Source organism: Amblyomma mixtum, chromosome 3 (genome assembly GCF_055824585.1).
Source record: "Amblyomma mixtum isolate Tamu chromosome 3, ASM5582458v1, whole genome shotgun sequence".
In the NCBI taxonomy this organism is placed as follows: Eukaryota; Metazoa; Arthropoda; class Arachnida; order Ixodida; family Ixodidae; genus Amblyomma; species Amblyomma mixtum.
The window spans coordinates 235,542,470-235,553,340 of NC_143014.1; the positions used below are offsets into that span (position 1 = coordinate 235,542,470).

The 10,871-nt window shown below is 41.7% G+C and overlaps 1 long non-coding RNA gene across 1 annotated transcript; it reads left to right on the plus strand.

Annotated features, from left to right (window-relative positions):
- Window positions 1–316: 316 nt before the first annotated feature.
- On the plus strand, window positions 317–10,032 carry LOC149354070 (uncharacterized). Its single transcript, XR_016289628.1, has 2 exons — window positions 317–509; window positions 9,877–10,032. It is a non-coding gene; the product is annotated as an uncharacterized LOC149354070 (long non-coding RNA).
- The last annotated feature ends 839 nt before the right edge of the window (window positions 10,033–10,871 follow it).

Here is a 10,871-nt window from a genome sequence, read left to right on the forward strand (position 1 = left end):
TGCAGTTACCAACGAAAGTTAATTTCCGGCCGTCAGGATCTAATTTTTAAATGAGTATGTGAAGATTTTTTTTTTTTACGATACCGATAGCGTTTCTGGCTACCCAGAGTATAGGATCTCGCATTTCGATCACTCTGCTGTTTGAAAATTGGTTTCTGAGGAAAACAAGTGACGCAATAATTGTCTCAGTTATTACGATGTTTATCTACGCTTTCGAACGCAGATTTGTTTTGCTCATAGCAAGATTCCTTTACTAGTGCTAGGGGAACTGATGCATTTTAAACTGGGTAGTTTTCCTTTGTATTGAGGCGTATACTTGGGCAAGTATATTTTTCCTGATCTTTTTACATTCATGTGATATTCACTGTTGGACCGAGTTCGCATGCTTGTTTTTGTACTCCTGTCATAGTGATAATGGGAAATTGGTATCCGCAGGTGGCACATCTGTCTTCCAGTCCGAGTCAATGGCATGGATTTTGTGGCCACCAGATGAAGTCAAAAGCTGTGTTGTAAGTTGTTACTGCATTGTGCTTTGTTCTTGTGGTTGCCATGAAATGTTCTCTTACTTTCATTGCTCTTTTCCTTAATGCTACTGCTTGGAGCAGTTTGGATAGCTCTGGCCTGATATGTTTACATGTTTATATGAGTAATATTAGTTGGCTGTCAGAATGGGCCGGTTACAGGCCATTTGAAGTTTTACATTCAATATTGCTCGTCTTTTAACCGTTGCATTCTATGCATGAAGTGCGAAATGTCTGCTTGTTTTTGGCTGCATTATGTGATACTATTTGACTACGAATATTAACATTATGATGCATGTGTGTTAACTTAAATATGTGTTTTTATGCCACTCATCGCAGGTCACAGATGTAAAAGAAAAAGTGCACACATGAGAACTGGTTTCATTACTGCTGCCTTGTTTTTGCTAAGCATGGAGAGCTGAGCTAATTGGTTCTGGGTAGAATTATGAGACATTCCAGTGTACAAAAACACATGAACGAAGAGAGTAGACTCCATAGACCCCATACTTCAACTGAGGTTGATTCCACAACATGAGCTTTTTACATGCAAAGTGGTACTAGTGACCCCTGTGGCTGAAAAGTGTTTCCTCGACCAGGTAACAATTATTCAAGGTTGCAAAAACAAAAACATAGGCGTAAGGTTAGCTTGTCACTCAAGTTGAATGCATTGGCGTGACTAAACATTGCCTACCTGGCTGACCCAACACACATTTGCGTTGAGATAATCTATTTATTTTTCTGCCTGCCTGCTCCAGTCGCCTTACTTCGGCATTGACGCTGTCACGACTCTGTGACAGCATCAATGCGCAAGTAAGGAGACTGGAGCAGGCAGTTTTCACAGGAGAAATTGTAGCCTTAGTGGTAGAAAGCCATGTTCGAGAGATGAAGTGTGCTGGGCAGCGCAAGCCGGAAGACAACGCACATTCGGAACAGTGACCTGTCATTGTGCCCTATTGCCATCAGGTGTCACACCGCCTCAAGAAGGCTAGTGACAAACACGATGTACATGTCGTATTTTCAGCTTGGGAAAGCTGGGATGCATGTGCCACCTGATAAATGACGTTACGAAAAAGCCTGCCTACAAAACTAAGCACACCAAACCCCTCGTTAAACATGAGGTTGACATGGTGTACAGCATCCTCCTTGCCTGTGGCAAACATTACATTAGACAGACGAGGCTTGCATCAATGAACGCTTGCTTGAACATTGCAGGACAGCTGATTGATTAAGTGGCAGAGGTCATTTAGCTGAGCACATTCGCCTTTGCTCGCACAAGCGAGCATGCAAGGCGTTTTTGAAAGAAACACTTGTCTTGTGCAAGTTTAGCACTTGAAAGGGCTGGGAAATTTTTTAAGCCTTTTGTATCTCTGCTGAAAAAGAGAATTACGTCAGCAGCCCTTCTGCAGCGCTCCAGAAAAAGAAATAGGTTATCTGGAGGCAAATATGTTTGTTGGGTCAGCCAGGTAGGTGATGCATAGGCGTGCCGATGTGTTTAATGTGAGTGGCAAGATACCTTTACCCCTATGTTTTTTTGTGTTTTGGTTTTTGCCGTCCTGAATAATTGTTATCTGGTGGCGGAAATACTTTTCAGCCCCAGGGATCACTAGTAGTACCCCTTTGCACAGAAAAAGCCTGTGTTGTGGAATAAACCTCAGTTGAAATATGGTGTCCATGGAGTCTACTCTCTTCATCCGTGTGATTTTGTGTGCCGGAATGATGTCTCGTAATTCTCCCTTGTTTTCAGTGAATAAGGAGGGCTTCTGGTGTCTCTTTTTTTGTATGTGATGGTTATAACAAAGTGGCTACCCATAAACTGTCATTTTGGGCTTAATTGAAGGATCCTTGGGAATTTGTTTGACAGCATATTCCATGGGCACTTTCTTGAGAAAAATCAGTTATTTGTTACCCATTTCACTGCATTAACCATTGCTTCTCATCATGTCTCGAAAGTCATTGATAAGCACAAGCTTTCGAGTACCTGAGGGCTGTGTGAGAAGCCTTCTGACATACTTTAAACTACTGAGGATATCTGAAGACAGATTTTACCAATAATTGTTAGCCAATCCAAACCTCTTGGTTCTATCCCTGACAACCTGAAGCTGACCTGTCAATAATTAAGGCTGGAAACCGTTCTGATCCCCAAACTGTTCTCCTATTTTATTGATGTGCATTTTGCATGAACTGTTAGAGCACGAAATGAGTCCGCATATTACTTGCCACCATAATTCAAACTAATATTTCTATACCAGTCATCACGGCTCCCATTCTCTTTACTAATGTGCAATCCAACTTTTTGAATTCACAACAGATTTTCACCCAAATTTAGATTCTTTATTTTAGGCAAGTGTCATCGACATGAATTTCTCCAAAGCTTTTCATGTTTGTCATTATAACCTTTTAGCTACACTCTCATGCTTGAGCCTTCATTCTTTGATATTAGTGTAGATTCATTGCTTCCTGTTCTACGGCTGGCCTTAAAAAACTATTGTACTTCTTCTCTTATGAAGCCCAGCATATCAATATGCAAAATCATAAGGCGTCCCTCATCCTGAGTCACTTTGGGATGTTAAACCCCCATAAACCAAACCAAGCACATTACTAAAGTACATTAATATTAGCCATTCAATAACAGTCTTTGTCTTTATGTCCCAACCTTGTCTTTATGACTGCATTATTCAGAAGGATGCCCCAACTATCTCAGCTACTCTGACTGTATTGACTTTTGCAAGACGGATGAATGGTCTTGTTTGTAATTCATCGTGTCAAAACAGCGCAAAGAAGAGAAAGATGAGGAAGGAATGCGACGGTGCGAGTGCTGACTTTCAAGAAGGTTTATTGGAAAGCACATCAAAATATATACACTGTGGCGTAAAAAAAGAATGAAGAAAGGGCGCCTTGTAACATTCACTTTGGATCTGTCAAAAACAAAACGAAAGTTGAATATGAAGCATTTAAGAGCATGAACTCTTTCTTAGGGAGCGATAAAGAAGGTGTGTTAACACATTGATTGCGTTTTTTCTACAATTTCAGTGGCCTCGATCATCTCATGCACAAACTTTTCTGTGTCTGTCTAGCACAATGCAGCACAAGAAATTACGCCTCACAGCATAAAGGATGCGGCAAACGACCGCAGTCGCGACAATGAAACATCAGATTCCCCCTGCTAGCTTTGTTCAGATCGTAACGGTGGTCTTTTGACCTCTCATTGGCACCTCTGCTAGTTTCTTGCTGAAGTTGATACATTAGCCGGATGGTTCAACTTTAGATTATTACATAGTTTCTTGGCTCTGGACATTGCTATTAACAAATCAGCTGTTGTGTGACACTTGAACTCAGAATTAACTGCCTCCGTTGCCTTGGACAGAAAGACGCCTTTAGACATGACCACAAAACCACCTTCTTTATCAGCAGTTGAATGCGATAGGGCCCACCGTCTTAAACCCGTTACAGTTCAGCCTGCGGGCAAGTTCCTGGCATGGTTCAAACCACGACAGCCCATCAACCAACGCCCCCTGAAACACACCTGTCACGCTCAGGTCCAGGCACAGGAAGGCAAGACGTCAAAGTATGGCAAACAGCTCCAGAATAGTCCTCTTCGAAGGAACAATGGCAAATTTTGGCCCGTATATGCTTCAAGCAGCAGACGAGGCAGCAACTCAGTGTCGACATTGTGCACCTTGTTTTCAGACACTCGTGCCTTGGCTTCTCTGTTCCGGGCTAGTGAGCGCAAAGTGGCTGCAAAGTGGCATTCCAGATGGCTTTCACCTGGTCAACGGTGCGTGACACCGTCAACCAGCCACTCCCTGGCTTGTTTTCAGGCACAAGAGTTTGACAAGGTGCACACCTTCAGCTTGGAGTCGCTGCCTCGTCTGGTCCCTGAAGTGCTTATGGACCAAAATTTTCCGTTCCTCCGAAGAGAACTATTGTGGAGATGCTTGCCATGGTTTGACGAGTTGCCTTTTCCACGCACAGACCTGAGTGTGACAGGTGTGTTTCGGGATGTTTTGATGCAGTGTCACGGTTTGAACCCTCTTTAGGAACTTGCCCACAGGCCGAACTGTGTCGTATTTAAGAGGGTGGGCCCTCTTGCTTTCAGCTGCTGATAAACGGTGGTTTTGTGGTCGTATCGAAAGGCGCCTTTCAGTCCAAGGCCACAGATGCAGTGTATTCTGAATTTGAGTGCCACTTACTATCTGATTTGTTAAAAGCAAAGTCCAGTGCCAAGAAACATTAACAATCTAGAGTTTAACCATCAGGCTAATGCCATCAACTTCAGTAAGAAAAATTGTCCAGCTATCTTCTTTACCGCAAAGACCCATAAAGGTGACTGCTCCTTGAGGGTTGTAGTTTAAGAGAATGGAACCTGTCAGAAACAAATCGCCTTCTCTTTGCGACATAAAATTAAGTTGCTGAGCATTGATGACTCCTCTCGTGTAAGATCTGTAGAGAAAGTAACGCACTTTCTACACAATAACTCTCGCACCAGTTTCATGGGGTGCTATGTTGACATCAAGGATTTATATTACGCCATCCCTCAATCAGGATCAATAATGTGTTGAAGAATTCATTAACCTAAATGGAGCAGTGGCATTCCAAACGTCTCAGGCGTTTTGGTGAATAATTTTGTCGCACTTTTAAGCTCATACCTTCAGTCCACCTTTATTACATTTCAGAATAGCTTGTTTTTGCAAAAAAACTATTAGCGCCGCTGTTACGTGGCTTATTGCAGGATCTCCAATCCTGACGAAGCATTGTCTAAGGTGAGAGAGGAGTTCAGTCAAAGCCTCAGTCCACTTTGAATCACCACTGAAATTATAGAGGATAATATGTCATCACATTTATTGGATCTCAATCTTGGGTGGTTACACTTGTTGGGCTTACGAGCCAAGGGAAAACAAGCTACTTTTACCATTTTCTTCGGTTCAGTCTAAGCTGGTCAAGAGGTGTCACTAACCTTTGCTTCAAAAATTCCTTAATGAAATCCTGTTTGATTGCCATGACATCCAGTTTTGCGCAGCTCATATGCCGTTTGTCCTTTACTGGATATTCAGAACCTTTGTCAGTGTCTTTAGCCGATTGCTTTAAGCAGAAGTTGAAACATTCCTTTTGTGCCCCCGTCGAGACTGTAACTCCCAAAAGGAAGTTTGTACGTACCTTTCCCTACATCCACAATTGGCCGCACCGGTTAAATAGGCAGTCGAGTTGGCGTCGATATTGTTTTTCTAACCCTATGAAGTTTCAGTACCTGTAGTCAACCGAGATTATCCATCAGAGTCTCTTCGTGCACTGCACAGAAGACATAGTGTGTTCGAACGCCTTGAAATGCGGCTATGTTTACATTGGGAAAACAGGCAAGTGTGTCACTGAGAGGTTTAAAAGACCACCACGGCGATGTGAACAAAGCTTGCGGGAGAACTTTGATGATTCACTGTCGCAATTGCAATTGTTTGCCAGATCCTAAACGCTGTGAACCGGAATTCATATTCTGCATTTTGCCTGACAGACACAGAAAAGTTTGTGCGTGAGATAATCGAGGCCACTGAAATTTAAAAAAAAACCGCAATCACTGTGTTAGCACACCTTCTTTATCGCTTCCTAAGGAAGAGTTCATGCTCTTAAATGCTTCTTTGTCAGTTTTTGTTTTGTTTTACACTCATGCAATGTGGTTGACACAAGGTGCCCTTTGTTCGTTGTTTCTTTAGGCCACAGTGTATATATTTTGACGTGGTTTCCAATACACATTGGCGATAGTCAGCACTCATGCCATCATATTTATTCCTTCGTTGTCCTTGTCTTGTCTGCATTGTTTTGTCACAACGTATTGACCTTTCCCACCTCTAGGGTTAATGGTATGGAGAAACCTTAACCAGATGCAGCCCTACATACTTGGAGCATGTCACGATACATGCTGCTTGCACCACAAGGGCACTCGGGTTTATCAGGAGATGTCATGATCTGTGTGCTCTTGCCATGCTGCGCAGTTTATGTATAAAAATTTTATTGATTCCAAACTGAAGTATTCCCTAGCTCTTTCAATTTTGCACCAAACTGTTTGATGCTACGCCACCAACTCCCTTTAATCCAACAGCGACACTTGGTACAGCATATGTGTAATCAGTCATCTCATTTGACCACCAGACATCACTGCATAAAAGAGGAAATCGCTCGTTTAGGTGTGTTCCATATACTCTACAATACTTATCCACAACTTAATGTTAAATGTTGCTGCTCCGCTTCAGACCAGGATGCCATCACAACTAAATCAAGAAATTTTTCCTGTTCCCATTGAAGAATAAATCAAGTCAAAGTTTATTTCCCATCTAGCACTACAGATGGAGGAATCGTAGAAAAAAGCTGCCCTTGGGCAGCTTGACGAGTCTACAATCCTAATTATTGACAGGGAGGCAACACAAGAGTTCATACAATTTTAAAAACAAGCACATCAAGGAAGCACCGGAGAATACACGAAACAGCAATATGTATACATAATGAAACTTAAACAATGTTATGCAAAAACAAATTATGTAGTTCATGACGTGAAAAAGAAAACAAATCGAGGTCAATGTGGATATACCTATTTAGAAGAGATGGAAGTGTGTACTGAAGGCATTCCCTACCAAGATTTAGTCGAGGTGTTGGCACTGTCCATTCTTCGCCACGTCTTGTTGGATAGACTGATTCTTTTTTCCTTAGTTCTGCAAAATTTTTAAGATTTGTTACATTCTTCTTGATTTCTGTTTTAAAAGTAACACTGAGGCGATATTTATAAAGATTATGTGCTTTAATAACTCTGGAATGACAAAAGAAAGCTGCACTGGGATGTCGGAACGGTAAATTATATGCATTTCGGAGATATCTTTTTTGCATTAAATGAATACGTTCAAGGTTAGTGAATGTTGTAGTGCCCCACACCAACTGGCAATAGTTTAAATGCGAGTTGAATATTGAATTGTATACCAGCATCTTAGTTTTTGTGGGAAGTATGTATTTTAGACGGCCTATAACACCAGTGATTTGAGCTATTTTTTTCAAGATATAATTGACATGATAATCCCATGACATACTGGCAGAAAATATGACCCCAAGGCATTTAAACTGCTCAACAATTTCTACAGCCCGCGAGTTTAATATAATATTATCGTGCAGTGGGATAACTTTATTTTTCGGCCTAAATATGACAGCTTTGGTCTTACTCTCATTTATTTGCATCAGGTTAACTGCAGACCAGACCTCAAGAGCTTTCATTGTGGCATTACATTGTTTGATAAGTTCATGAACATTTTCACCCGAAAAAAATACGCTCGTATTGTCTGCATAGATGAAAAACTTTGTATTATCGCTAATGTTGACAATATCGTTTAGGTAAATATTGAAGAGTAGAGGCCCTAGCGTACTGCCTTGGGGGACACCGTAGAAGTGCGGCTTTGGTTCAGACTGTATACCATTTATCTACACCACTTGCTGTCTAAACGACAAATAAGAACTTAACAATGAGAGCGCTTTTCCTCGGATACCATAGTAGTGTAATTTATTTAGTAAGATTTTATGATTTACCAGGTCAAAAGCCTTTGAGAAGTCCACAAATACACCAATGACAATAGATTTGTTTTCAAGTTGCTTTATTATATATTCCTTTTGTTGGAGTAATGCAAGTTCAGTGGATTTGCTTTTGCAGAAGCCAAACTGAAATGGTGTTAGCAAGTTAAATTTATGGATGAAATTTGACATTCTTAGATGCAGCATTTTCTCAAATGCTTTCGAAAACACTGGCAAAATAGAGATTGGTCTGTAGTTGGCGAGGGCGTTGCGATCTCCTTTTTTGTAAAGAACAACAACTTTTGCTAATTGCATTTTTTCCGTAAAAACTGCAGTTTCTAAACAGATGTTAAAGATGTGAGCAAGTATGGGAGCAATTGTGTCAACTACATGCTTGACTGGCCGTATTTGGATATCATCAATGTCACAGCTACTGCTATTGTTAAGATTTGTTATCACCGACACTACTTCGTCTACCGTGACTGGGTGCCGAAAAATTGTTTCATCATTCTGAATTCGAACATATTTGCAAGCGTCAGATCCGGCAGCACGTGTTATAGCACGGGTAGCCAAGCTCGTTAAAAAAGTATTGAATACATTAGCCAGTTCGACGCCAGAAACTTCCTTTCCATCAATATTTAATTTTGTTAATGCAGTGCGTGAACTGTCCCGCTGCAGAAGTGTATTTAATCTCGACCATAGTACACCATTTCGAGCATTTTTAACATCTAGAAGTGACACGTGATAGGCTGTTCGTGCAGACCGCAGTTTTTTAGTCAATTTGTTCCTATATTTCTTAAATACCGCAAGGTCCTCAACCTTCCGGCTGCTCAAAAATTTTCTGTACAGCTTGTCTTTCATTTGTATTTCTCCGCGAAGCTCTGGCGTTACCCATGGCTTGCGGATTCTGCGACTTTTCGCACGTGTTACAAGAGGAAAGCAGTCGTGATATATCTGTTTAAAGCAATCGACAAACGTATTATAGGCAACATTTGCATCATGAAGTTCAGCTATCTTACTCCAATATACATTCATGAGCGCATCCCTAAAGGATTTCAATGATGATTCTGTAATAGCTTGGTATGTGATTGATGTGGACTTACTTCCTATTGTACTAGCGTTCTCAATGCAAGCAAACACAGGAAGATGGTCACTAACACAACAAGATAAAACACCAGAAAAAGCATTCAGCTGCATAGAGTTAGTAATAATTAAATCGAGAACAGAATGGCCTTCGCTTGTGACTCTACCTCACCACATTTTCATTGCATGTGGTCCCTCAAAATTATGGAAATAAGTGATATCGCTTGGAGCATTGACACTGGTTTGTTTTACCTTTTCTTTGCTGCTGTTTTTATTTTTTGCAACTGATGTATCAATGGATTGTATGCCTCTTTTCGTAGTGTATCGTCTGCGACATCTCAGCTGTGCTACTGCAGTCACCCTTCTGATGTTACCTTTATATTGTCCCTCTTATTAATACCCCACTAAAAGCCTTCAGAGGACAAAAAACGATGGCTTTTTTATTTTGCTCATTATGGCACACGTCAGGCTTATGTTTAGGGATATAGGAGAGGCCTTTGTCTTGCAGTGGTGCTAGTTATGCTGCTGATGATGGTACTTAATGACGAGCATATGATATATTGAATAAGAACCTCAAATTATTTTTATTTTTGAGTGCGAATAGCTTCAGTGGTTCTTGATTTAGGCTCACTTTATTCCTGTGGCCACAATACGGAGTTTACTTTTTTAGCACTCTAATACTGGCAAGAATAAAAACTTGTGGATCCTAATTCTTTCATTTCAATCTTTTCTGCAGAGTGCATCGCCCAGTTTTCCCAAGCCCTCATGCACCAGTGGTACATCAACAAGGCTGTTTCATGGGGCCCAGCTGCATTGACAAGTGGCTAAAGAAGAGCAAGAGGAGCATGAACACAAAATAAAACTGGCTGTAGGAGCTTCATCTATTTTGAAATTTGCTGTCTCATTGCGACAGACATAACATTGCCCCATGGCCCCTGCCCCAACATCTCCCAGTCATTCCAACATGCCCAGTCATTCCAACCTGCCCAGTCATTCCAACATGCCCCATTCATTCCAACATGCCCAGTCATTCCAACATGCCCCAGTCATTCCAACCTGCCCAGTCATTCCAACATGCCCTGTCATTCCAACATGCCCAGTCATTCCAACGCATTTTCCATTACCATAATCCACCAAGGTTTCCAGTGTTGGTTTCCAATATTTACATCATTGCCTTTTTTTCCAATAGGGGTGTGTTTTTTCTTGCTCAAGGGTGCACAATCGCGCAGTGCTGTCGACGTAGCCTATTCGAGGCAAAGTGTCATTTTTCTGGTCTCTCTAACTTTTCAGTCTGTGCGCTTCTTTGTGTAGTCCAGGATGGGTGTCCAGGCACAAAGACGCGCGGGCAGTGTCGCGGTGGAAATGTTCCAAATAAGGCCCGGAATATTTTCTTCTGGGTGACTACGTGGTAGAGAGTGCCGGCTACGTAGCACTCGTGCTGAACTCTCACTGGTTGGTGTAGTGCCCGTGACACGAAGGCAAACAGCGTTCTGCACGACTACGCAATCATCTGAAAAGGTAAGCAGTACTCGTGCATTATCCGAAGCATATAATGCTGGAACGGTGACCTGTCGTACTGCTGCAGTATTCGTGTTCAATGCTATAAAAAGCGTTTAAGGCGCTTTTGTTGTCGCCGCGGTGAGTTGCTCTGCCAAGAATTGTCGCTGTCGGTACTTGTTTTGGCAAAGGGGATGCGACCGTGCGTGCGCTAGCTTTGCATGATTTTGGTAT